This window comes from Phyllobates terribilis, unplaced genomic scaffold (genome assembly GCF_046119375.1).
Source record: "Phyllobates terribilis strain yellow unplaced genomic scaffold, ASM4611937v1 Scaffold_5__5_contigs__length_657084704, whole genome shotgun sequence".
NCBI lineage: Eukaryota > Metazoa > Chordata > Amphibia > Anura > Dendrobatidae > Phyllobates > Phyllobates terribilis.
The window spans coordinates 654094675-654117901 of NW_027362765.1; the positions used below are offsets into that span (position 1 = coordinate 654094675).

The 23227-nt window shown below is 45.1% G+C and overlaps 16 non-coding genes and 2 pseudogenes across 16 annotated transcripts; all 18 read right to left on the bottom strand.

Annotated features, from left to right (window-relative positions):
• Positions 1–167: 167 nt before the first annotated feature.
• Positions 168–358, bottom strand: LOC141149951 (U2 spliceosomal RNA). Its single transcript, XR_012246228.1, has one exon. It is a non-coding gene; the product is annotated as a U2 spliceosomal RNA (small nuclear RNA).
• Positions 359–1473: 1115 nt separating this feature from the next.
• Positions 1474–1664, bottom strand: LOC141149691 (U2 spliceosomal RNA). The gene has a single exon (XR_012245981.1). It is a non-coding gene; the product is annotated as a U2 spliceosomal RNA (small nuclear RNA).
• A 1115-nt stretch (positions 1665–2779) lies between these two features.
• Positions 2780–2970, bottom strand: LOC141275408 (U2 spliceosomal RNA). Its single transcript, XR_012323650.1, has one exon. It is a non-coding gene; the product is annotated as a U2 spliceosomal RNA (small nuclear RNA).
• A 1111-nt stretch (positions 2971–4081) lies between these two features.
• LOC141275409 (U2 spliceosomal RNA) lies at positions 4082–4272 on the bottom strand. The gene has a single exon (XR_012323651.1). It is a non-coding gene; the product is annotated as a U2 spliceosomal RNA (small nuclear RNA).
• Positions 4273–5387: 1115 nt separating this feature from the next.
• Positions 5388–5578, bottom strand: LOC141149496 (U2 spliceosomal RNA). Its single transcript, XR_012245790.1, has one exon. It is a non-coding gene; the product is annotated as a U2 spliceosomal RNA (small nuclear RNA).
• A 1115-nt stretch (positions 5579–6693) lies between these two features.
• On the bottom strand, positions 6694–6884 carry LOC141275410 (U2 spliceosomal RNA). The gene has a single exon (XR_012323652.1). It is a non-coding gene; the product is annotated as a U2 spliceosomal RNA (small nuclear RNA).
• A 1115-nt stretch (positions 6885–7999) lies between these two features.
• LOC141275411 (U2 spliceosomal RNA) lies at positions 8000–8190 on the bottom strand. The gene has a single exon (XR_012323653.1). It is a non-coding gene; the product is annotated as a U2 spliceosomal RNA (small nuclear RNA).
• Positions 8191–9305: 1115 nt separating this feature from the next.
• On the bottom strand, positions 9306–9496 carry LOC141275412 (U2 spliceosomal RNA). Its single transcript, XR_012323654.1, has one exon. It is a non-coding gene; the product is annotated as a U2 spliceosomal RNA (small nuclear RNA).
• A 1115-nt stretch (positions 9497–10611) lies between these two features.
• Positions 10612–10802, bottom strand: LOC141275413 (U2 spliceosomal RNA). Its single transcript, XR_012323655.1, has one exon. It is a non-coding gene; the product is annotated as a U2 spliceosomal RNA (small nuclear RNA).
• Positions 10803–11917: 1115 nt separating this feature from the next.
• Positions 11918–12098, bottom strand: LOC141150676 (U2 spliceosomal RNA; annotated as a pseudogene).
• Positions 12099–12893: 795 nt separating this feature from the next.
• On the bottom strand, positions 12894–12985 carry LOC141151264 (U2 spliceosomal RNA; annotated as a pseudogene).
• A 1115-nt stretch (positions 12986–14100) lies between these two features.
• On the bottom strand, positions 14101–14291 carry LOC141275414 (U2 spliceosomal RNA). Its single transcript, XR_012323656.1, has one exon. It is a non-coding gene; the product is annotated as a U2 spliceosomal RNA (small nuclear RNA).
• Positions 14292–15403: 1112 nt separating this feature from the next.
• LOC141149450 (U2 spliceosomal RNA) lies at positions 15404–15594 on the bottom strand. The gene has a single exon (XR_012245746.1). It is a non-coding gene; the product is annotated as a U2 spliceosomal RNA (small nuclear RNA).
• Positions 15595–16709: 1115 nt separating this feature from the next.
• On the bottom strand, positions 16710–16900 carry LOC141275416 (U2 spliceosomal RNA). The gene has a single exon (XR_012323658.1). It is a non-coding gene; the product is annotated as a U2 spliceosomal RNA (small nuclear RNA).
• Positions 16901–18012: 1112 nt separating this feature from the next.
• Positions 18013–18203, bottom strand: LOC141149451 (U2 spliceosomal RNA). The gene has a single exon (XR_012245747.1). It is a non-coding gene; the product is annotated as a U2 spliceosomal RNA (small nuclear RNA).
• Positions 18204–19318: 1115 nt separating this feature from the next.
• LOC141275417 (U2 spliceosomal RNA) lies at positions 19319–19509 on the bottom strand. Its single transcript, XR_012323659.1, has one exon. It is a non-coding gene; the product is annotated as a U2 spliceosomal RNA (small nuclear RNA).
• Positions 19510–20624: 1115 nt separating this feature from the next.
• On the bottom strand, positions 20625–20815 carry LOC141275418 (U2 spliceosomal RNA). Its single transcript, XR_012323660.1, has one exon. It is a non-coding gene; the product is annotated as a U2 spliceosomal RNA (small nuclear RNA).
• Positions 20816–21930: 1115 nt separating this feature from the next.
• Positions 21931–22121, bottom strand: LOC141275420 (U2 spliceosomal RNA). The gene has a single exon (XR_012323661.1). It is a non-coding gene; the product is annotated as a U2 spliceosomal RNA (small nuclear RNA).
• Positions 22122–23227: the final 1106 nt, after the last annotated feature.

Genomic DNA, 23227 nt, shown 5'->3' on the forward strand with positions numbered 1-23227 from the left:
TGAACCAAAATGAGCTTGTAATCTGGCTTCTGCAACTTTGAACATGAAAAATCCAATGAGGAGAAGAAAAGCAAAGCCAAAGAGTCCATCCCAAAATCCGACAAACAAGCAAAATGAACAAAAAACATTGAATTCAATTCTTTCTGATTTTAGAAACTGCATTAAAGAAGGGGTGCACCGGTCCTGGAGATACTGCAATACCAGGTCAATGCGTGGAGTGGACAGAGCAAGCTCTTTTTCCATCTCCCTGTTCTAAAAATCCATTTAATATATGGTCCCCAGATAGGGGACGAATCAGATATTAAACTGATAAGAACAGATACTACACTTGATCTTAGCCAAAAGGCCGAGAAGCGATAACCAGAATTGGTTTCAAACTACGGAGCCACCCAAGGATCCTGAAAAGTCCATTTGTGGAGATGAGCTCCTGGACTCCCGTTAAGAAGACATGTTGTCAACCTCTAGATCCCTTACATGCCTGCACTTTTCGGCTTGCTGCTGCTGCAATCCACGCGTTTTAGATCTGCATAACTCCACCTCTTTAAACACAGCACCTTCACCCCCTGCTGTTCCCACCCGCCTCAACACCGTTGGAAGGGAGGAGAACCAATTAAGGCGGGGGGTGGGGTGGAACGAGCAGCTGTCTACCCTTAGCAGGAGGGCTCCTGATTACATACCTCTCCTGCTGCTGCTGCTGCTGGCTGTCCAGCAGCAGACTGAAGGTGGCTGCTGCTGTGCACAGGTATATAAAGGCTCAGAGCCTATTATGACACGCGCAGCCAGCGTTCCATTGCCACATTCCATCTACTGCAGGCAGGATACCTGGCTGGCTAAATGTCGCTGAGAAGCTCACAGAGACCGCCATAAGCAACAGTTTAACAGAATGCCACAGACTAATCAAGCAAACTTTTTGGGTTGGGTTCTCTTTTATAGTCTGCAGGCATTAAATGAAAGAAGTCAGTGTTCCAGCAGAAGGAGACAACGTTTCAGAAAAGGCATTGTAGCAAACCAAAAAAGAAATTTTAAGCGCAGCAGAGTAACCAGCGCACATACCTGTTAGCTCAGGTGAGTTTAAAAGGCTGCTGTTGATAACAAGGGCATTTGCTAAATAGATGGTGTGTGTGCAACAATATACTGAAAGGTCAATTATATTGTGCAGCTTATCTCACCACCTGTAGTTATTTAGGTGAAAGCTCCAAAATGCTTGCCTAATATGTCTGTTTATCCAAAAGGAAGTAAAAAGGGAGAGCTAGAAAGATAGCATTGCATCACATTACATGGCAATGCAATGCACAGTTGCTGAAGTTGAACCAAAATGAGCTTGTAATCTGGCTTCTGCAACTTTGAACATGAAAAATCCAATGAGGAGAAGAAAAGCAAAGCCAAAGAGTCCATCCCAAAATCCGACAAACAAGCAAAATGAACAAAAAACATTGAATTCAATTCTTTCTGATTTTAGAAACTGCATTAAAGAAGGGGTGCACCGGTCCTGGAGATACTGCAATACCAGGTCAATGCGTGGAGTGGACAGAGCAAGCTCTTTTTCCATCTCCCTGTTCTAAAAATCCATTTAATATATGGTCCCCAGATAGGGGATGTATCAGATATTAAACTGATAAGAACAGATACTACACTTGATCTTAGCCAAAAGGCCGAGAAGCGATAACCAGAATTGGTTTCAAACTACGGAGCCACCCAAGGATCCTGAAAAGTCCATTTGTGGAGATGAGCTCCTGGACTCCCGTTAAGAAGACATGTTGTCAACCTCTAGATCCCTTACATGCCTGCACTTTTCGGCTTGCTGCTGCTGCAATCCACGCGTTTTAGATCTGCATAACTCCACCTCTTTAAACACAGCACCTTCACCCCCTGCTGTTCCCACCCGCCTCAACACCGTTGGAAGGGAGGAGAACCAATTAAGGCGGGGGGTGGGGTGGAACGAGCAGCTGTCTACCCTTAGCAGGAGGGCTCCTGATTACATACCTCTCCTGCTGCTGCTGCTGCTGGCTGTCCAGCAGCAGACTGAAGGTGGCTGCTGCTGTGCACAGGTATATAAAGGCTCAGAGCCTATTATGACACGCGCAGCCAGCGTTCCATTGCCACATTCCATCTACTGCAGGCAGGATACCTGGCTGGCTGAATGTCGCTGAGAAGCTCACAGAGACCGCCATAAGCAACAGTTTAACAGAATGCCACAGACTAATCAACCAAACTTTTTGGGTTGGGTTCTCTTTTATAGTCTGCAGGCATTAAATGAAAGAAGTCAGTGTTCCAGCAGAAGGAGACAACGTTTCAGAAAAGGCATTTTAGAAAACCAAAAAAGAAATTTTAAGCGCAGCAGAGTAACCAGCGCACATACCTGTTAGCTCAGGTGAGTTTAAAAGGCTGCTGTTGATAACAAGGGCATTTGCTAAATAGATGGTGTGTGTGCAACAATATACTGAAAGGTCAATTATATTGTGCATCTTATCTCACCACCTGTAGTTATTTAGGTGAAAGCTCCAAAATGCTTGCCTAATATGTCTGTTTATCCAAAAGGAAGTAAAAAGGGAGAGCTAGAAAGATAGCATTGCATCACATTACATGGCAATGCAATGCACAGTTGCTGAAGTTGAACCAAAATGAGCTTGTAATCTGGCTTCTGCAACTTTGAACATGAAAAATCCAATGAGGAGAAGAAAAGCAAAGCCAAAGAGTCCATCCCAAAATCCGACAAACAAGCAAAATGAACAAAAAACATTGAATTCAATTCTTTCTGATTTTAGAAACTGCATTAAAGAAGGGGTGCACCGGTCCTGGAGATACTGCAATACCAGGTCAATGCGTGGAGTGGACAGAGCAAGCTCTTTTTCCATCTCCCTGTTCTAAAAATCCATTTAATATATGGTCCCCAGATAGGGGACGTATCAGATATTAAACTGATAAGAACAGATACTACACTTGATCTTAGCCAAAAGGCCGAGAAGCGATAACCAGAATTGGTTTCAAACTACGGAGCCACCCAAGGATCCTGAAAAGTCCATTTGTGGAGATGAGCTCCTGGACTCCCGTTAAGAAGACATGTTGTCAACCTCTAGATCCCTTACATGCCTGCACTTTTCGGCTTGCTGCTGCTGCAATCCACGCGTTTTAGATCTGCATAACTCCACCTCTTTAAACACAGCACCTTCACCCCCTGCTGTTCCCACCCGCCTCAACACCGTTGGAAGGGAGGAGAACCAATTAAGGCGGGGGGTGGTTTGGAACGAGCAGCTGTCTACCCTTAGCAGGAGGGCTCCTGATTACATACCTCTCCTGCTGCTGCTGCTGCTGGCTGTCCAGCAGCAGACTGAAGGTGGCTGCTGCTGTGCACAGGTATATAAAGGCTCAGAGCCTATTATGACACGCGCAGCCAGCGTTCCATTGCCACATTCCATCTACTGCAGGCAGGATACCTGGCTGGCTGAATGTCGCTGAGAAGCTCACAGAGACCGCCATAAGCAACAGTTTAACAGAATGCCACAGACTAATCAACCAAACTTTTTGGGTTGGGTTCTCTTTTATAGTCTGCAGGCAATGAAAGAAGTCAGTGTTCCAGCAGAAGGAGACAACGTTTCAGAAAAGGCATTGTAGCAAACCAAAAAAGAAATTTTAAGCGCAGCAGAGTAACCAGCGCACATACCTGTTAGCTCAGGTGAGTTTAAAAGGCTGCTGTTGATAACAAGGGCATTTGCTAAATAGATGGTGTGTGTGCAACAATATACTGAAAGGTCAATTATATTGTGCAGCTTATCTCACCACCTGTAGTTATTTAGGTGAAAGCTCCAAAATGCTTGCCTAATATGTCTGTTTATCCAAAAGGAAGTAAAAAGGGAGAGCTAGAAAGATAGCATTGCATCACATTACATGGCAATGCAATGCACAGTTGCTGAAGTTGAACCAAAATGAGCTTGTAATCTGGCTTCTGCAACTTTGAACATGAAAAATCCAATGAGGAGAAGAAAAGCAAAGCCAAAGAGTCCATCCCAAAATCCGACAAACAAGCAAAATGAACAAAAAACATTGAATTCACTTCTTTCTGATTTTAGAAACTGCATTAAAGAAGGGGTGCACCGGTCCTGGAGATACTGCAATACCAGGTCAATGCGTGGAGTGGACAGAGCAAGCTCTTTTTCCATCTCCCTGTTCTAAAAATCCATTTAATATATGGTCCCCAGATAGGGGACGTATCAGATATTAAACTGATAAGAACAGATACTACACTTGATCTTAGCCAAAAGGCCGAGAAGCGATAACCAGAATTGGTTTCAAACTACGGAGCCACCCAAGGATCCTGAAAAGTCCATTTGTGGAGATGAGCTCCTGGACTCCCGTTAAGAAGACATGTTGTCAACCTCTAGATCCCTTACATGCCTGCACTTTTCGGCTTGCTGCTGCTGCAATCCACGCGTTTTAGATCTGCATAACTCCACCTCTTTAAACACAGCACCTTCACCCCCTGCTGTTCCCACCCGCCTCAACACCGTTGGAAGGGAGGAGAACCAATTAAGGCGGGGGGTGGGGTGGAACGAGCAGCTGTCTACCCTTAGCAGGAGGGCTCCTGATTACATACCTCTCCTGCTGCTGCTGCTGCTGGCTGTCCAGCAGCAGACTGAAGGTGGCTGCTGCTGTGCACAGGTATATAAAGGCTCAGAGCCTATTATGACACGCGCAGCCAGCGTTCCATTGCCACATTCCATCTACTGCAGGCAGGATACCTGGCTGGCTGAATGTCGCTGAGAAGCTCACAGAGACCGCCATAAGCAACAGTTTAACAGAATGCCACAGACTAATCAAGCAAACTTTTTGGGTTGGGTTCTCTTTTATAGTCTGCAGGCATTAAATGAAAGAAGTCAGTGTTCCAGCAGAAGGAGACAACGTTTCAGAAAAGGCATTGTAGCAAACCAAAAAAGAAATTTTAAGCGCAGCAGAGTAACCAGCGCACATACCTGTTAGCTCAGGTGAGTTTAAAAGGCTGCTGTTGATAACAAGGGCATTTGCTAAATAGATGGTGTGTGTGCAACAATATACTGAAAGGTCAATTATATTGTGCAGCTTATCTCACCACCTGTAGTTATTTAGGTGAAAGCTCCAAAATGCTTGCCTAATATGTCTGTTTATCCAAAAGGAAGTAAAAAGGGAGAGCTAGAAAGATAGCATTGCATCACATTACATGGCAATGCAATGCACAGTTGCTGAAGTTGAACCAAAATGAGCTTGTAATCTGGCTTCTGCAACTTTGAACATGAAAAATCCAATGAGGAGAAGAAAAGCAAAGCCAAAGAGTCCATCCCAAAATCCGACAAACAAGCAAAATGAACCAAAAACATTGAATTCAATTCTTTCTGATTTTAGAAACTGCATTAAAGAAGGGGTGCACCGGTCCTGGAGAAACTGCAATACCAGGTCAATGCGTGGAGTGGACAGAGCAAGCTCTTTTTCCATCTCCCTGTTCTAAAAATCCATTTAATATATGGTCCCCAGATAGGGGACGTATCAGATATTAAACTGATAAGAACAGATACTACACTTGATCTTAGCCAAAAGGCCGAGAAGCGATAACCAGAATTGGTTTCAAACTACGGAGCCACCCAAGGATCCTGAAAAGTCCATTTGTGGAGATGAGCTCCTGGACTCCCGTTAAGAAGACATGTTGTCAACCTCTAGATCCCTTACATGCCTGCACTTTTCGGCTTGCTGCTGCTGCAATCCACGCGTTTTAGATCTGCATAACTCCACCTCTTTAAACACAGCACCTTCACCCCCTGCTGTTCCCACCCGCCTCAACACCGTTGGAAGGGAGGAGAACCAATTAAGGCGGGGGGTGGTTTGGAACGAGCAGCTGTCTACCCTTAGCAGGAGGGCTCCTGATTACATACCTCTCCTGCTGCTGCTGCTGCTGGCTGTCCAGCAGCAGACTGAAGGTGGCTGCTGCTGTGCACAGGTATATAAAGGCTCAGAGCCTATTATGACACGCGCAGCCAGCGTTCCATTGCCACATTCCATCTACTGCAGGCAGGATACCTGGCTGGCTGAATGTCGCTGAGAAGCTCACAGAGACCGCCATAAGCAACAGTTTAACAGAATGCCACAGACTAATCAACCAAACTTTTTGGGTTGGGTTCTCTTTTATAGTCTGCAGGCATTAAATGAAAGAAGTCAGTGTTCCAGCAGAAGGAGACAACGTTTCAGAAAAGGCATTGTAGCAAACCAAAAAAGAAATTTTAAGCGCAGCAGAGTAACCAGCGCACATACCTGTTAGCTCAGGTGAGTTTAAAAGGCTGCTGTTGATAACAAGGGCATTTGCTAAATAGATGGTGTGTGTGCAACAATATACTGAAAGGTCAATTATATTGTGCAGCTTATCTCACCACCTGTAGTTATTTAGGTGAAAGCTCCAAAATGCTTGCCTAATATGTCTGTTTATCCAAAAGGAAGTAAAAAGGGAGAGCTAGAAAGATAGCATTGCATCACATTACATGGCAATGCAATGCACAGTTGCTGAAGTTGAACCAAAATGAGCTTGTAATCTGGCTTCTGCAACTTTGAACATGAAAAATCCAATGAGGAGAAGAAAAGCAAAGCCAAAGAGTCCATCCCAAAATCCGACAAACAAGCAAAATGAACAAAAAACATTGAATTCACTTCTTTCTGATTTTAGAAACTGCATTAAAGAAGGGGTGCACCGGTCCTGGAGATACTGCAATACCAGGTCAATGCGTGGAGTGGACAGAGCAAGCTCTTTTTCCATCTCCCTGTTCTAAAAATCCATTTAATATATGGTCCCCAGATAGGGGACGTATCAGATATTAAACTGATAAGAACAGATACTACACTTGATCTTAGCCAAAAGGCCGAGAAGCGATAACCAGAATTGGTTTCAAACTACGGAGCCACCCAAGGATCCTGAAAAGTCCATTTGTGGAGATGAGCTCCTGGACTCCCGTTAAGAAGACATGTTGTCAACCTCTAGATCCCTTACATGCCTGCACTTTTCGGCTTGCTGCTGCTGCAATCCACGCGTTTTAGATCTGCATAACTCCACCTCTTTAAACACAGCACCTTCACCCCCTGCTGTTCCCACCCGCCTCAACACCGTTGGAAGGGAGGAGAACCAATTAAGGCGGGGGGTGGGGTGGAACGAGCAGCTGTCTACCCTTAGCAGGAGGGCTCCTGATTACATACCTCTCCTGCTGCTGCTGCTGCTGGCTGTCCAGCAGCAGACTGAAGGTGGCTGCTGCTGTGCACAGGTATATAAAGGCTCAGAGCCTATTATGACACGCGCAGCCAGCGTTCCATTGCCACATTCCATCTACTGCAGGCAGGATACCTGGCTGGCTGAATGTCGCTGAGAAGCTCACAGAGACCGCCATAAGCAACAGTTTAACAGAATGCCACAGACTAATCAAGCAAACTTTTTGGGTTGGGTTCTCTTTTATAGTCTGCAGGCATTAAATGAAAGAAGTCAGTGTTCCAGCAGAAGGAGACAACGTTTCAGAAAAGGCATTGTAGCAAACCAAAAAAGAAATTTTAAGCGCAGCAGAGTAACCAGCGCACATACCTGTTAGCTCAGGTGAGTTTAAAAGGCTGCTGTTGATAACAAGGGCATTTGCTAAATAGATGGTGTGTGTGCAACAATATACTGAAAGGTCAATTATATTGTGCAGCTTATCTCACCACCTGTAGTTATTTAGGTGAAAGCTCCAAAATGCTTGCCTAATATGTCTGTTTATCCAAAAGGAAGTAAAAAGGGAGAGCTAGAAAGATAGCATTGCATCACATTACATGGCAATGCAATGCACAGTTGCTGAAGTTGAACCAAAATGAGCTTGTAATCTGGCTTCTGCAACTTTGAACATGAAAAATCCAATGAGGAGAAGAAAAGCAAAGCCAAAGAGTCCATCCCAAAATCCGACAAACAAGCAAAATGAACAAAAAACATTGAATTCAATTCTTTCTGATTTTAGAAACTGCATTAAAGAAGGGGTGCACCGGTCCTGGAGATACTGCAATACCAGGTCAATGCGTGGAGTGGACAGAGCAAGCTCTTTTTCCATCTCCCTGTTCTAAAAATCCATTTAATATATGGTCCCCAGATAGGGGACGTATCAGATATTAAACTGATAAGAACAGATACTACACTTGATCTTAGCCAAAAGGCCGAGAAGCGATAACCAGAATTGGTTTCAAACTACGGAGCCACCCAAGGATCCTGAAAAGTCCATTTGTGGAGATGAGCTCCTGGACTCCCGTTAAGAAGACATGTTGTCAACCTCTAGATCCCTTACATGCCTGCACTTTTCGGCTTGCTGCTGCTGCAATCCACGCGTTTTAGATCTGCATAACTCCACCTCTTTAAACACAGCACCTTCACCCCCTGCTGTTCCCACCCGCCTCAACACCGTTGGAAGGGAGGAGAACCAATTAAGGCGGGGGGTGGGGTGGAACGAGCAGCTGTCTACCCTTAGCAGGAGGGCTCCTGATTACATACCTCTCCTGCTGCTGCTGCTGCTGGCTGTCCAGCAGCAGACTGAAGGTGGCTGCTGCTGTGCACAGGTATATAAAGGCTCAGAGCCTATTATGACACGCGCAGCCAGCGTTCCATTGCCACATTCCATCTACTGCAGGCAGGATACCTGGCTGGCTGAATGTCGCTGAGAAGCTCACAGAGACCGCCATAAGCAACAGTTTAACAGAATGCCACAGACTAATCAACCAAACTTTTTGGGTTGGGTTCTCTTTTATAGTCTGCAGGCATTAAATGAAAGAAGTCAGTGTTCCAGCAGAAGGAGACAACGTTTCAGAAAAGGCATTGTAGCAAACCAAAAAAGAAATTTTAAGCGCAGCAGAGTAACCAGCGCACATACCTGTTAGCTCAGGTGAGTTTAAAAGGCTGCTGTTGATAACAAGGGCATTTGCTAAATAGATGGTGTGTGTGCAACAATATACTGAAAGGTCAATTATATTGTGCAGCTTATCTCACCACCTGTAGTTATTTAGGTGAAAGCTCCAAAATGCTTGCCTAATATGTCTGTTTATCCAAAAGGAAGTAAAAAGGGAGAGCTAGAAAGATAGCATTGCATCACATTACATGGCAATGCAATGCACAGTTGCTGAAGTTGAACCAAAATGAGCTTGTAATCTGGCTTCTGCAACTTTGAACATGAAAAATCCAATGAGGAGAAGAAAAGCAAAGCCAAAGAGTCCATCCCAAAATCCGACAAACAAGCAAAATGAACAAAAAACATTGAATTCACTTCTTTCTGATTTTAGAAACTGCATTAAAGAAGGGGTGCACCGGTCCTGGAGATACTGCAATACCAGGTCAATGCGTGGAGTGGACAGAGCAAGCTCTTTTTCCATCTCCCTGTTCTAAAAATCCATTTAATATATGGTCCCCAGATAGGGGACGTATCAGATATTAAACTGATAAGAACAGATACTACACTTGATCTTAGCCAAAAGGCCGAGAAGCGATAACCAGAATTGGTTTCAAACTACGGAGCCACCCAAGGATCCTGAAAAGTCCATTTGTGGAGATGAGCTCCTGGACTCCCGTTAAGAAGACATGTTGTCAACCTCTAGATCCCTTACATGCCTGCACTTTTCGGCTTGCTGCTGCTGCAATCCACGCGTTTTAGATCTGCATAACTCCACCTCTTTAAACACAGCACCTTCACCCCCTGCTGTTCCCACCCGCCTCAACACCGTTGGAAGGGAGGAGAACCAATTAAGGCGGGGGGTGGGGTGGAACGAGCAGCTGTCTACCCTTAGCAGGAGGGCTCCTGATTACATACCTCTCCTGCTGCTGCTGCTGCTGGCTGTCCAGCAGCAGACTGAAGGTGGCTGCTGCTGTGCACAGGTATATAAAGGCTCAGAGCCTATTATGACACGCGCAGCCAGCGTTCCATTGCCACATTCCATCTACTGCAGGCAGGATACCTGGCTGGCTGAATGTCGCTGAGAAGCTCACAGAGACCGCCATAAGCAACAGTTTAACAGAATGCCACAGACTAATCAACCAAACTTTTTGGGTTGGGTTCTCTTTTATAGTCTGCAGGCATTAAATGAAAGAAGTCAGTGTTCCAGCAGAAGGAGACAACGTTTCAGAAAAGGCATTGTAGCAAACCAAAAAAGAAATTTTAAGCGCAGCAGAGTAACCAGCGCACATACCTGTTAGCTCAGGTGAGTTTAAAAGGCTGCTGTTGATAACAAGGGCATTTGCTAAATAGATGGTGTGTGTGCAACAATATACTGAAAGGTCAATTATATTGTGCAGCTTATCTCACCACCTGTAGTTATTTAGGTGAAAGCTCCAAAATGCTTGCCTAATATGTCTGTTTATCCAAAAGGAAGTAAAAAGGGAGAGCTAGAAAGATAGCATTGCATCACATTACATGGCAATGCAATGCACAGTTGCTGAAGTTGAACCAAAATGAGCTTGTAATCTGGCTTCTGCAACTTTGAACATGAAAAATCCAATGAGGAGAAGAAAAGCAAAGCCAAAGAGTCCATCCCAAAATCCGACAAACAAGCAAAATGAACAATAAACATTGAATTCAATTCTTTCTGATTTTAGAAACTGCATTAAAGAAGGGGTGCACCGGTCCTGGAGATACTGCAATACCAGGTCAATGCGTGGAGTGGACAGAGCAAGCTCTTTTTCCATCTCCCTGTTCTAAAAATCCATTTAATATATGGTCCCCAGATAGGGGACGTATCAGATATTAAACTGATAAGAACAGATACTACACTTGATCTTAGCCAAAAGGCCGAGAAGCGATAACCAGAATTGGTTTCAAACTACGGAGCCACCCAAGGATCCTGAAAAGTCCATTTGTGGAGATGAGCTCCTGGACTCCCGTTAAGAAGACATGTTGTCAACCTCTAGATCCCTTACATGCATGCACTTTTCGGCTTGCTGCTGCTGCAATCCACGCGTTTTAGATCTGCATAACTCCACCTCTTTAAACACAGCACCTTCACCCCCTGCTGTTACCACCCGCCTCAACACCGTTGGAAGGGAGGAGAACAAATTAAGGCGGGGGGTGGGGTGGAACGAGCAGCTGTCTACCCTTAGCAGGAGGCCTCCTGATTACATACCTCTCCTGCTGCTGCTGCTGCTGGCTGTCCAGCAGCAGACTGAAGGTGGCTGCTGCTGTGCACAGGTATATAAAGGCTCAGAACCTATTATGACACGCGCAGCCAGCGTTCCATTGCCACATTCCATCTACTGCAGGCAGGATACCTGGCTGGCTGAATGTCGCTGAGAAGCTCACAGAGACCGCCATAAGCAACAGTTTAACAGAATGCCACAGACTAATCAACCAAACTTTTTGGGTTGGGTTCTCTTTTATAGTCTGCAGGCATTAAATGAAAGAAGTCAGTGTTCCAGCAGAAGGAGACAACGTTTCAGAAAAGGCATTGTAGCAAACCAAAAAAGAAATTTTAAGCGCAGCAGAGTAACCAGCGCACATACCTGTTAGCTCAGGTGAGTTTAAAAGGCTGCTGTTGATAACAAGGGCATTTGCTAAATAGATGGTGTGCGTGCAACAATATACTGAAAGGTCAATTATATTGTGCAGCTTATCTCACCACCTGTAGTTATTTAGGTGAAAGCTCCAAAATGCTTGCCTAATATGTCTGTTTATCCAAAAGGAAGTAAAAAGGGAGAGCTAGAAAGATAGCATTGCATCACATTACATGGCACTGCAATGCACAGTTGCTGAAGTTGAACCAAAATGAGCTTGTAATCTGGCTTCTGCAACTTTGAACATGAAAAATCCAATGAGGAGAAGAAAAGCAAAGCCAAAGAGTCCATCCCAAAATCCGACAAACAAGCAAAATGAACAATAAACATTGAATTCAATTCTTTCTGATTTTAGAAACTGCATTAAAGAAGGGGTGCACCGGTCCTGGAGATACTGCAATACCAGGTCAATGCGTGGAGTGGACAGAGCAAGCTCTTTTTCCATCTCCCTGTTCTAAAAATCCATTTAATATATGGTCCCCAGATAGGGGACGTATCAGATATTAAACTGATAAGAACAGATTTTTTTTTTTTTTTTCGAAAGCCCGAATTCGTGTACAAAACCCGAGTGCGCTTAAAAAAAGTGACAAGTGCCACAAAAAAAGTGCACTAGGATGCTGGTCTTCTTGAAACCCTCTCCAAAAGGAGAAGGGTCCCCCAAACCATTCCCCGTCTCTCCGAGCCAGAAGGCCACAGCGAGGAACAGGGACAAATAGCCACCTCCAGCCGGAGCCAGAGGCGACCCAATCTTACCCCCAGCACCTGCCCGAGTTCTCACCCGAGCAAGGCACTGGGAGCCAAAGACTGTGCTCCCCTCCCGGAAGAGGGGAGCCAACAACGCTCTCCTCCTGAAAGAGGAGAGCCAGGGGGGTTCAGGGGGGAGCGGAACCTGATGGCCACACACTCCCCCCCTAGACCTGCCAAGAGAGGAACCCGTAAGGGAACCGCATCCCGACAAAATCCTAGTAGGACGTGACACACGTGAATAAGTGGACACACAGTGACAAAGAAATTAAATAAATAGTGAAGGATTCACAGTATAATACTGCCCGGACCTTCGACCGGGAATTGAAAAATTCCCCATCCTAAGGCCAGAAGGCCCGGAATAAGGGTGTGTGCGAAGAAAGAAAATTTGAAGTGCTTGTGCAAATGTGCCATAAACTCAAGTGGGGTTCCCAATCCCAGTGAGTTAAGGCACCCCAGGGTCACCACTCCTGGGGCACTTCACACTTCGGGCTTTCGATCTTCCCCGGCCCAATGGCGTCGATCCTGGGGGGCCATGCTTTCCACCAGATGACTATATTAGCCACCTGGCGTACTAACAAGCGCCTAAACCCCAGTGTGCATAATGTATCAATCTACTAGGGCGGCCAACATCCAAAACCGCCTTTTCGAAAGATACTACACTTGATCTTAGCCAAAAGGCCGAGAAGCGATAACCAGAATTGGTTTCAAACTACGGAGCCACCCAAGGATCCTGAAAAGTCCATTTGTGGAGATGAGCTCCTGGACTCCCGTTAAGAAGACATGTTGTCAACCTCTAGATCCCTTACATGCCTGCACTTTTCGGCTTGCTGCTGCTGCAATCCACGCGTTTTAGATCTGCATAACTCCACCTCTTTAAACACAGCACCTTCACCCCCTGCTGTTCCCACCCGCCTCAACACCGTTGGAAGGGAGGAGAACCAATTAAGGCGGGGGGTGGGGTGGAACGAGCAGCTGTCTACCCTTAGCAGGAGGCCTCCTGATTACATACCTCTCCTGCTGCTGCTGCTGCTGGCTGTCCAGCAGCAGACTGAAGGTGGCTGCTGCTGTGCACAGGTATATAAAGGCTCAGAGCCTATTATGACACGCGCAGCCAGCGTTCCATTGCCACATTCCATCTACTGCAGGCAGGATACCTGGCTGGCTGAATGTCGCTGAGAAGCTCACAGAGACCGCCATAAGCAACAGTTTAACAGAATGCCACAGACTAATCAACCAAACTTTTTGGGTTGGGTTCTCTTTTATAGTCTGCAGGCATTAAATGAAAGAAGTCAGTGTTCCAGCAGAAGGAGACAACGTTTCAGAAAAGGCATTGTAGCAAACCAAAAAAGAAATTTTAAGCGCAGCAGAGTAACCAGCGCACATACCTGTTAGCTCAGGTGAGTTTAAAAGGCTGCTGTTGATAACAAGGGCATTTGCTAAATAGATGGTGTGTGTGCAACAATATACTGAAAGGTCAATTATATTGTGCAGCTTATCTCACCACCTGTAGTTATTTAGGTGAAAGCTCCAAAATGCTTGCCTAATATGTCTGTTTATCCAAAAGGAAGTAAAAAGGGAGAGCTAGAAAGATAGCATTGCATCACATTACATGGCAATGCAATGCACAGTTGCTGAAGTTGAACCAAAATGAGCTTGTAATCTGGCTTCTGCAACTTTGAACATGAAAAATCCAATGAGGAGAAGAAAAGCAAAGCCAAAGAGTCCATCCCAAAATCCGACAAACAAGCAAAATGAACAAAAAACATTGAATTCAATTCTTTCTGATTTTAGAAACTGCATTAAAGAAGGGGTGCACCGGTCCTGGAGATACTGCAATACCAGGTCAATGCGTGGAGTGGACAGAGCAAGCTCTTTTTCCATCTCCCTGTTCTAAAAATCCATTTAATATATGGTCCCCAGATAGGGGACGTATCAGATATTAAACTGATAAGAACAGATACTACACTTGATCTTAGCCAAAAGGCCGAGAAGCGATAACCAGAATTGGTTTCAAACTACGGAGCCACCCAAGGATCCTGAAAAGTCCATTTGTGGAGATGAGCTCCTGGACTCCCGTTAAGAAGACATGTTGTCAACCTCTAGATCCCTTACATGCCTGCACTTTTCTGCTTGCTGCTGCTGCAATCCACGCGTTTTAGATCTGCATAACTCCACCTCTTTAAACACAGCACCTTCACCCCCTGCTGTTCCCACCCGCCTCAACACCGTTGGAAGGGAGGAGAACCAATTAAGGCGGGGGGTGGGGTGGAACGAGCAGCTGTCTACCCTTAGCAGGAGGGCTCCTGATTACATACCTCTCCTGCTGCTGCTGCTGGCTGTCCAGCAGCAGACTGAAGGTGGCTGCTGCTGTGCACAGGTATATAAAGGCTCAGAACCTATTATGACACGCGCAGCCAGCGTTCCATTGCCACATTCCATCTACTGCAGGCAGGATACCTGGCTGGCTGAATGTCGCTGAGAAGCTCACAGAGACCGCCATAAGCAACAGTTTAACAGAATGCCACAGACTAATCAACCAAACTTTTTGGGTTGGGTTCTCTTTTATAGTCTGCAGGCATTAAATGAAAGAAGTCAGTGTTCCAGCAGAAGGAGACAACGTTTCAGAAAAGGCATTGTAACAAACCAAAAAAGAAATTTTAAGCGCAGCAGAGTAACCAGCGCACATACCTGTTAGCTCAGGTGAGTTTAAAAGGCTGCTGTTGATAACAAGGGCATTTGCTAAATAGATGGTGTGTGTGCAACAATATACTGAAAGGTCAATTATATTGTGCAGCTTATCTCACCACCTGTAGTTATTTAGGTGAAAGCTCCAAAATGCTTGCCTAATATGTCTGTTTATCCAAAAGGAAGTAAAAAGGGAGAGCTAGAAAGATAGCATTGCATCACATTACATGGCAATGCAATGCACAGTTGCTAAAGTTGAACCAAAATGAGCTTGTAATCTGGCTTCTGCAACTTTGAACATGAAAAATCCAATGAGGAGAAGAAAAGCAAAGCCAAAGAGTCCATCCCAAAATCCGACAAACAAGCAAAATGAACAAAAAACATTGAATTCAATTCTTTCTGATTTTAGAAACTGCATTAAAGAAGGGGTGCACCGGTCCTGGAGATACTGCAATACCAGGTCAATGCGTGGAGTGGACAGAGCAAGCTCTTTTTCCATCTCCCTCTTCTAAAAATCCATTTAATATATGGTCCCCAGATAGGGGACGTATCAGATATTAAACTGATAAGAACAGATACTACACTTGATCTTAGCCAAAAGGCCGAGAAGCGATAACCAGAATTGGTTTCAATCTACGGAGCCACCCAAGGATCCTGAAAAGTCCATTTGTGGAGATGAGCTCCTGGACTCCCGTTAAGAAGACATGTTGTCAACCTCTAGATCCCTTACATGCCTGCACTTTTCGGCTTGCTGCTGCTGCAATCCACGCGTTTTAGATCTGCATAACTCCACCTCTTTAAACACAGCACCTTCACCCCCTGCTGTTCCCACCCGCCTCAACACCGTTGGAAGGGAGGAGAACCAATTAAGGCGGGGGGTGGGGTGGAACGAGCAGCTGTCTACCCTTAGCAGGAGGCCTCCTGATTACATACCTCTCCTGCTGCTGCTGCTGCTGGCTGTCCAGCAGCAGACTGAAGGTGGCTGCTGCTGTGCACAGGTATATAAAGGCTCAGAGCCTATTATGACACGCGCAGCCAGCGTTCCATTGCCACATTCCATCTACTGCAGGCAGGATACCTGGCTGGCTGAATGTCGCTGAGAAGCTCACAGAGACCGCCATAAGCAACAGTTTAACAGAATGCCACAGACTAATCAACCAAACTTTTTGGGTTGGGTTCTCTTTTATAGTCTGCAGGCATTAAATGAAAGAAGTCAGTGTTCCAGCAGAAGGAGACAACGTTTCAGAAAAGGCATTGTAGCAAACCAAAAAAGAAATTTTAAGCGCAGCAGAGTAACCAGCGCACATACCTGTTAGCTCAGGTGAGTTTAAAAGGCTGCTGTTGATAACAAGGGCATTTGCTAAATAGATGGTGTGTGTGCAACAATATACTGAAAGGTCAATTATATTGTGCAGCTTATCTCACCACCTGTAGTTATTTAGGTGAAAGCTCCAAAATGCTTGCCTAATATGTCTGTTTATCCAAAAGGAAGTAAAAAGGGAGAGCTAGAAAGATAGCATTGCATCACATTACATGGCAATGCAATGCACAGTTGCTGAAGTTGAACCAAAATGAGCTTGTAATCTGGCTTCTGCAACTTTGAACATGAAAAATCCAATGAGGAGAAGAAAAGCAAAGCCAAAGAGTCCATCCCAAAATCCGACAAACAAGCAAAATGAACAAAAAACATTGAATTCAATTCTTTCTGATTTTAGAAACTGCATTAAAGAAGGGGTGCACCGGTCCTGGAGATACTGCAATACCAGGTCAATGCGTGGAGTGGACAGAGCAAGCTCTTTTTCCATCTCCCTGTTCTAAAAATCCATTTAATATATGGTCCCCAGATAGGGGACGTATCAGATATTAAACTGATAAGAACAGATACTACACTTGATCTTAGCCAAAAGGCCGAGAAGCGATAACCAGAATTGGTTTCAAACTACGGAGCCACCCAAGGATCCTGAAAAGTCCATTTGTGGAGATGAGCTCCTGGACTCCCGTTAAGAAGACATGTTGTCAACCTCTAGATCCCTTACATGCCTGCACTTTTCTGCTTGCTGCTGCTGCAATCCACGCGTTTTAGATCTGCATAACTCCACCTCTTTAAACACAGCACCTTCACCCCCTGCTGTTCCCACCCGCCTCAACACCGTTGGAAGGGAGGAGAACCAATTAAGGCGGGGGGTGGGGTGGAACGAGCAGCTGTCTACCCTTAGCAGGAGGGCTCCTGATTACATACCTCTCCTGCTGCTGCTGCTGGCTGTCCAGCAGCAGACTGAAGGTGGCTGCTGCTGTGCACAGGTATATAAAGGCTCAGAACCTATTATGACACGCGCAGCCAGCGTTCCATTGCCACATTCCATCTACTGCAGGCAGGATACCTGGCTGGCTGAATGTCGCTGAGAAGCTCACAGAGACCGCCATAAGCAACAGTTTAACAGAATGCCACAGACTAATCAACCAAACTTTTTGGGTTGGGTTCTCTTTTATAGTCTGCAGGCATTAAATGAAAGAAGTCAGTGTTCCAGCAGAAGGAGACAACGTTTCAGAAAAGGCATTGTAACAAACCAAAAAAGAAATTTTAAGCGCAGCAGAGTAACCAGCGCACATACCTGTTAGCTCAGGTGAGTTTAAAAGGCTGCTGTTGATAACAAGGGCATTTGCTAAATAGATGGTGTGTGTGCAACAATATACTGAAAGGTCAATTATATTGTGCAGCTTATCTCACCACCTGTAGTTATTTAGGTGAAAGCTCCAAAATGCTTGCCTAATATGTCTGTTTATCCAAAAGGAAGTAAAAAGGGAGAGCTAGAAAGATAGCATTGCATCACATTACATGGCAATGCAATGCACAGTTGCTAAAGTTGAACCAAAATGAGCTTGTAATCTGGCTTCTGCAACTTTGAACATGAAAAATCCAATGAGGAGAAGAAAAGCAAAGCCAAAGAGTCCATCCCAAAATCCGACAAACAAGCAAAATGAACAAAAAACATTGAATTCAATTCTTTCTGATTTTAGAAACTGCATTAAAGAAGGGGTGCACCGGTCCTGGAGATACTGCAATACCAGGTCAATGCGTGGAGTGGACAGAGCAAGCTCTTTTTCCATCTCCCTCTTCTAAAAATCCATTTAATATATGGTCCCCAGATAGGGGACGTATCAGATATTAAACTGATAAGAACAGATACTACACTTGATCTTAGCCAAAAGGCCGAGAAGCGATAACCAGAATTGGTTTCAAACTACGGAGCCACCCAAGGATCCTGAAAAGTCCATTTGTGGAGATGAGCTCCTGGACTCCCGTTAAGAAGACATGTTGTCAACCTCTAGATCCCTTACAAGCCTGCACTTTTCGGCTTGCTGCTGCTGCAATCCACGCGTTTTAGATCTGCATAACTCCACCTCTTTAAACACAGCACCTTCACCCCCTGCTGTTCCCACCCGCCTCAACACCGTTGGAAGGGAGGAGAACCAATTAAGGCGGGGGGTGGGGTGGAACGAGCAGCTGTCTACCCTTAGCAGGAGGGCTCCTGATTACATACCTCTCCTGCTGCTGCTGCTGCTGGCTGTCCAGCAGCAGACTGAAGGTGGCTGCTGCTGTGCACAGGTATATAAAGGCTCAGAGCCTATTATGACACGCGCAGCCAGCGTTCCATTGCCACATTCCATCTACTGCAGGCAGGATACCTGGCTGGCTGAATGTCGCTGAGAAGCTCACAGAGACCGCCATAAGCAACAGTTTAACAGAATGCCACAGACTAATCAACCAAACTTTTTGGGTTGGGTTCTCTTTTATAGTCTGCAGGCATTAAATGAAAGAAGTCAGTGTTCCAGCAGAAGGAGACAACGTTTCAGAAAAGGCATTGTAACAAACCAAAAAAGAAATTTTAAGCGCAGCAGAGTAACCAGCGCACATACCTGTTAGCTCAGGTGAGTTTAAAAGGCTGCTGTTGATAACAAGGGCATTTGCTAAATAGATGGTGTGTGTGCAACAATATACTGAAAGGTCAATTATATTGTGCAGCTTATCTCACCACCTGTAGTTATTTAGGTGAAAGCTCCAAAATGCTTGCCTAATATGTCTGTTTATCCAAAAGGAAGTTAAAAGGGAGAGCTAGAAAGATAGCATTGCATCACATTACATGGCAATGCAATGCACAGTTGCTGAAGTTGAACCAAAATGAGCTTGTAATCTGGCTTCTGCAACTTTGAACATGAAAAATCCAATGAGGAGAAGAAAAGCAAAGCCAAAGAGTCCATCCCAAAATCCGACAAACAAGCAAAATGAACAAAAAACATTGAATTCAATTCTTTCTGATTTTAGAAACTGCATTAAAGAAGGGGTGCACCGGTCCTGGAGATACTGCAATACCAGGTCAATGCGTGGAGTGGACAGAGCAAGCTCTTTTTCCATCTCCCTGTTCTAAAAATCCATTTAATATATGGTCCCCAGATAGGGGACGTATCAGATATTAAACTGATAAGAACAGATACTACACTTGATCTTAGCCAAAAGGCCGAGAAGCGATAACCAGAATTGGTTTCAAACTACGGAGCCACCCAAGGATCCTGAAAAGTCCATTTGTGGAGATGAGCTCCTGGACTCCCGTTAAGAAGACATGTTGTCAACCTCTAGATCCCTTACATGCCTGCACTTTTCGGCTTGCTGCTGCTGCAATCCACGCGTTTTAGATCTGCATAACTCCACCTCTTTAAACACAGCACCTTCACCCCCTGCTGTTCCCACCCGCCTCAACACCGTTGGAAGGGAGGAGAACCAATTAAGGCGGGGGGTGGGGTGGAACGAGCAGCTGTCTACCCTTAGCAGGAGGGCTCCTGATTACATACCTCTCCTGCTGCTGCTGCTGCTGGCTGTCCAGCAGCAGACTGAAGGTGGCTGCTGCTGTGCACAGGTATATAAAGGCTCAGAGCCTATTATGACACGCGCAGCCAGCGTTCCATTGCCACATTCCATCTACTGCAGGCAGGATACCTGGCTGGCTGAATGTCGCTGAGAAGCTCACAGAGACCGCCATAAGCAACAGTTTAACAGAATGCCACAGACTAATCAACCAAACTTTTTGGATTGGGTTCTCTTTTATAGTCTGCAGGCATTAAATGAAAGAAGTCAGTGTTCCAGCAGAAGGAGACAACGTTTCAGAAAAGGCATTGTAGCAAACCAAAAAAGAAATTTTAAGCGCAGCAGAGTAACCAGCGCACATACCTGTTAGCTCAGGTGAGTTTAAAAGGCTGCTGTTGATAACAAGGGCATTTGCTAAATAGATGGTGTGTGTGCAACAATATACTGAAAGGTCAATTATATTGTGCAGCTTATCTCACCACCTGTAGTTATTTAGGTGAAAGCTCCAAAATGCTTGCCTAATATGTCTGTTTATCCAAAAGGAAGTAAAAAGGGAGAGCTAGAAAGATAGCATTGCATCACATTACATGGCAATGCAATGCACAGTTGCTGAAGTTGAACCAAAATGAGCTTGTAATCTGGCTTCTGCAACTTTGAACATGAAAAATCCAATGAGGAGAAGAAAAGCAAAGCCAAAGAGTCCATCCCAAAATCCGACAAACAAGCAAAATGAACAAAAAACATTGAATTCAATTCTTTCTGATTTTAGAAACTGCATTAAAGAAGGGGTGCACCGGTCCTGGAGATACTGCAATACCAGGTCAATGCGTGGAGTGGACAGAGCAAGCTCTTTTTCCATCTCCCTGTTCTAAAAATCCATTTAATATATGGTCCCCAGATAGGGGACGTATCAGATATTAAACTGATAAGAACAGATACTACACTTGATCTTAGCCAAAAGGCCGAGAAGCGATAACCAGAATTGGTTTCAAACTACGGAGCCACCCAAGGATCCTGAAAAGTCCATTTGTGGAGATGAGCTCCTGGACTCCCGTTAAGAAGACATGTTGTCAACCTCTAGATCCCTTACATGCCTGCACTTTTCGGCTTGCTGCTGCTGCAATCCACGCGTTTTAGATCTGCATAACTCCACCTCTTTAAACACAGCACCTTCACCCCCTGCTGTTCCCACCCGCCTCAACACCGTTGGAAGGGAGGAGAACCAATTAAGGCGGGGGGTGGGGTGGAACGAGCAGCTGTCTACCCTTAGCAGGAGGGCTCCTGATTACATACCTCTCCTGCTGCTGCTGCTGCTGGCTGTCCAGCAGCAGACTGAAGGTGGCTGCTGCTGTGCACAGGTATATAAAGGCTCAGAGCCTATTATGACACGCGCAGCCAGCGTTCCATTGCCACATTCCATCTACTGCAGGCAGGATACCTGGCTGGCTGAATGTCGCTGAGAAGCTCACAGAGACCGCCATAAGCAACAGTTTAACAGAATGCCACAGACTAATCAACCAAACTTTTTGGGTTGGGTTCTCTTTTATAGTCTGCAGGCATTAAATGAAAGAAGTCAGTGTTCCAGCAGAAGGAGACAACGTTTCAGAAAAGGCATTGTAGCAAACCAAAAAAGAAATTTTAAGCGCAGCAGAGTAACCAGCGCACATACCTGTTAGCTCAGGTGAGTTTAAAAGGCTGCTGTTGATAACAAGGGCATTTGCTAAATAGATGGTGTGTGTGCAACAATATACTGAAAGGTCAATTATATTGTGCAGCTTATCTCACCACCTGTAGTTATTTAGGTGAAAGCTCCAAAATGCTTGCCTAATATGTCTGTTTATCCAAAAGGAAGTAAAAAGGGAGAGCTAGAAAGATAGCATTGCATCACATTACATGGCAATGCAATGCACAGTTGCTGAAGTTGAACCAAAATGAGCTTGTAATCTGGCTTCTGCAACTTTGAACATGAAAAATCCAATGAGGAGAAGAAAAGCAAAGCCAAAGAGTCCATCCCAAAATCCGACAAACAAGCAAAATGAACAAAAAACATTGAATTCAATTCTTTCTGATTTTAGAAACTGCATTAAAGAAGGGGTGCACCGGTCCTGGAGATACTGCAATACCAGGTCAATGCGTGGAGTGGACAGAGCAAGCTCTTTTTCCATCTCCCTGTTCTAAAAATCCATTTAATATATGGTCCCCAGATAGGGGACGTATCAGATATTAAACTGATAAGAACAGATACTACACTTGATCTTAGCCAAAAGGCCGAGAAGCGATAACCAGAATTGGTTTCAAACTACGGAGCCACCCAAGGATCCTGAAAAGTCCATTTGTGGAGATGAGCTCCTGGACTCCCGTTAAGAAGACATGTTGTCAACCTCTAGATCCCTTACATGCCTGCACTTTTCGGCTTGCTGCTGCTGCAATCCACGCGTTTTAGATCTGCATAACTCCACCTCTTTAAACACAGCACCTTCACCCCCTGCTGTTCCCACCCGCCTCAACACCGTTGGAAGGGAGGAGAACCAATTAAGGCGGGGGGTGGGGTGGAACGAGCAGCTGTCTACCCTTAGCAGGAGGGCTCCTGATTACATACCTCTCCTGCTGCTGCTGCTGCTGGCTGTCCAGCAGCAGACTGAAGGTGGCTGCTGCTGTGCACAGGTATATAAAGGCTCAGAGCCTATTATGACACGCGCAGCCAGCGTTCCATTGCCACATTCCATCTACTGCAGGCAGGATACCTGGCTGGCTGAATGTCGCTGAGAAGCTCACAGAGACCGCCATAAGCAACAGTTTAACAGAATGCCACAGACTAATCAACCAAACTTTTTGGGTTGGGTTCTCTTTTATAGTCTGCAGGCATTAAATGAAAGAAGTCAGTGTTCCAGCAGAAGGAGACAACGTTTCAGAAAAGGCATTGTAGCAAACCAAAAAAGAAATTTTAAGCGCAGCAGAGTAACCAGCGCACATACCTGTTAGCTCAGGTGAGTTTAAAAGGCTGCTGTTGATAACAAGGGCATTTGCTAAATAAATGGTGTGTGTGCAACAATATACTGAAAGGTCAATTATATTGTGCAGCTTATCTCACCACCTGTAGTTATTTAGGTGAAAGCTCCAAAATGCTTGCCTAATATGTCTGTTTATCCAAAAGGAAGTAAAAAGGGAGAGCTAGAAAGATAGCATTGCATCACATTACATGGCAATGCAATGCACAGTTGCTGAAGTTGAACCAAAATGAGCTTGTAATCTGGCTTCTGCAACTTTGAACATGAAAAATCCAATGAGGAGAAGAAAAGCAAAGCCAAAGAGTCCATCCCAAAATCCGACAAACAAGCAAAATGAACAAAAAACATTGAATTCAATTCTTTCTGATTTTAGAAACT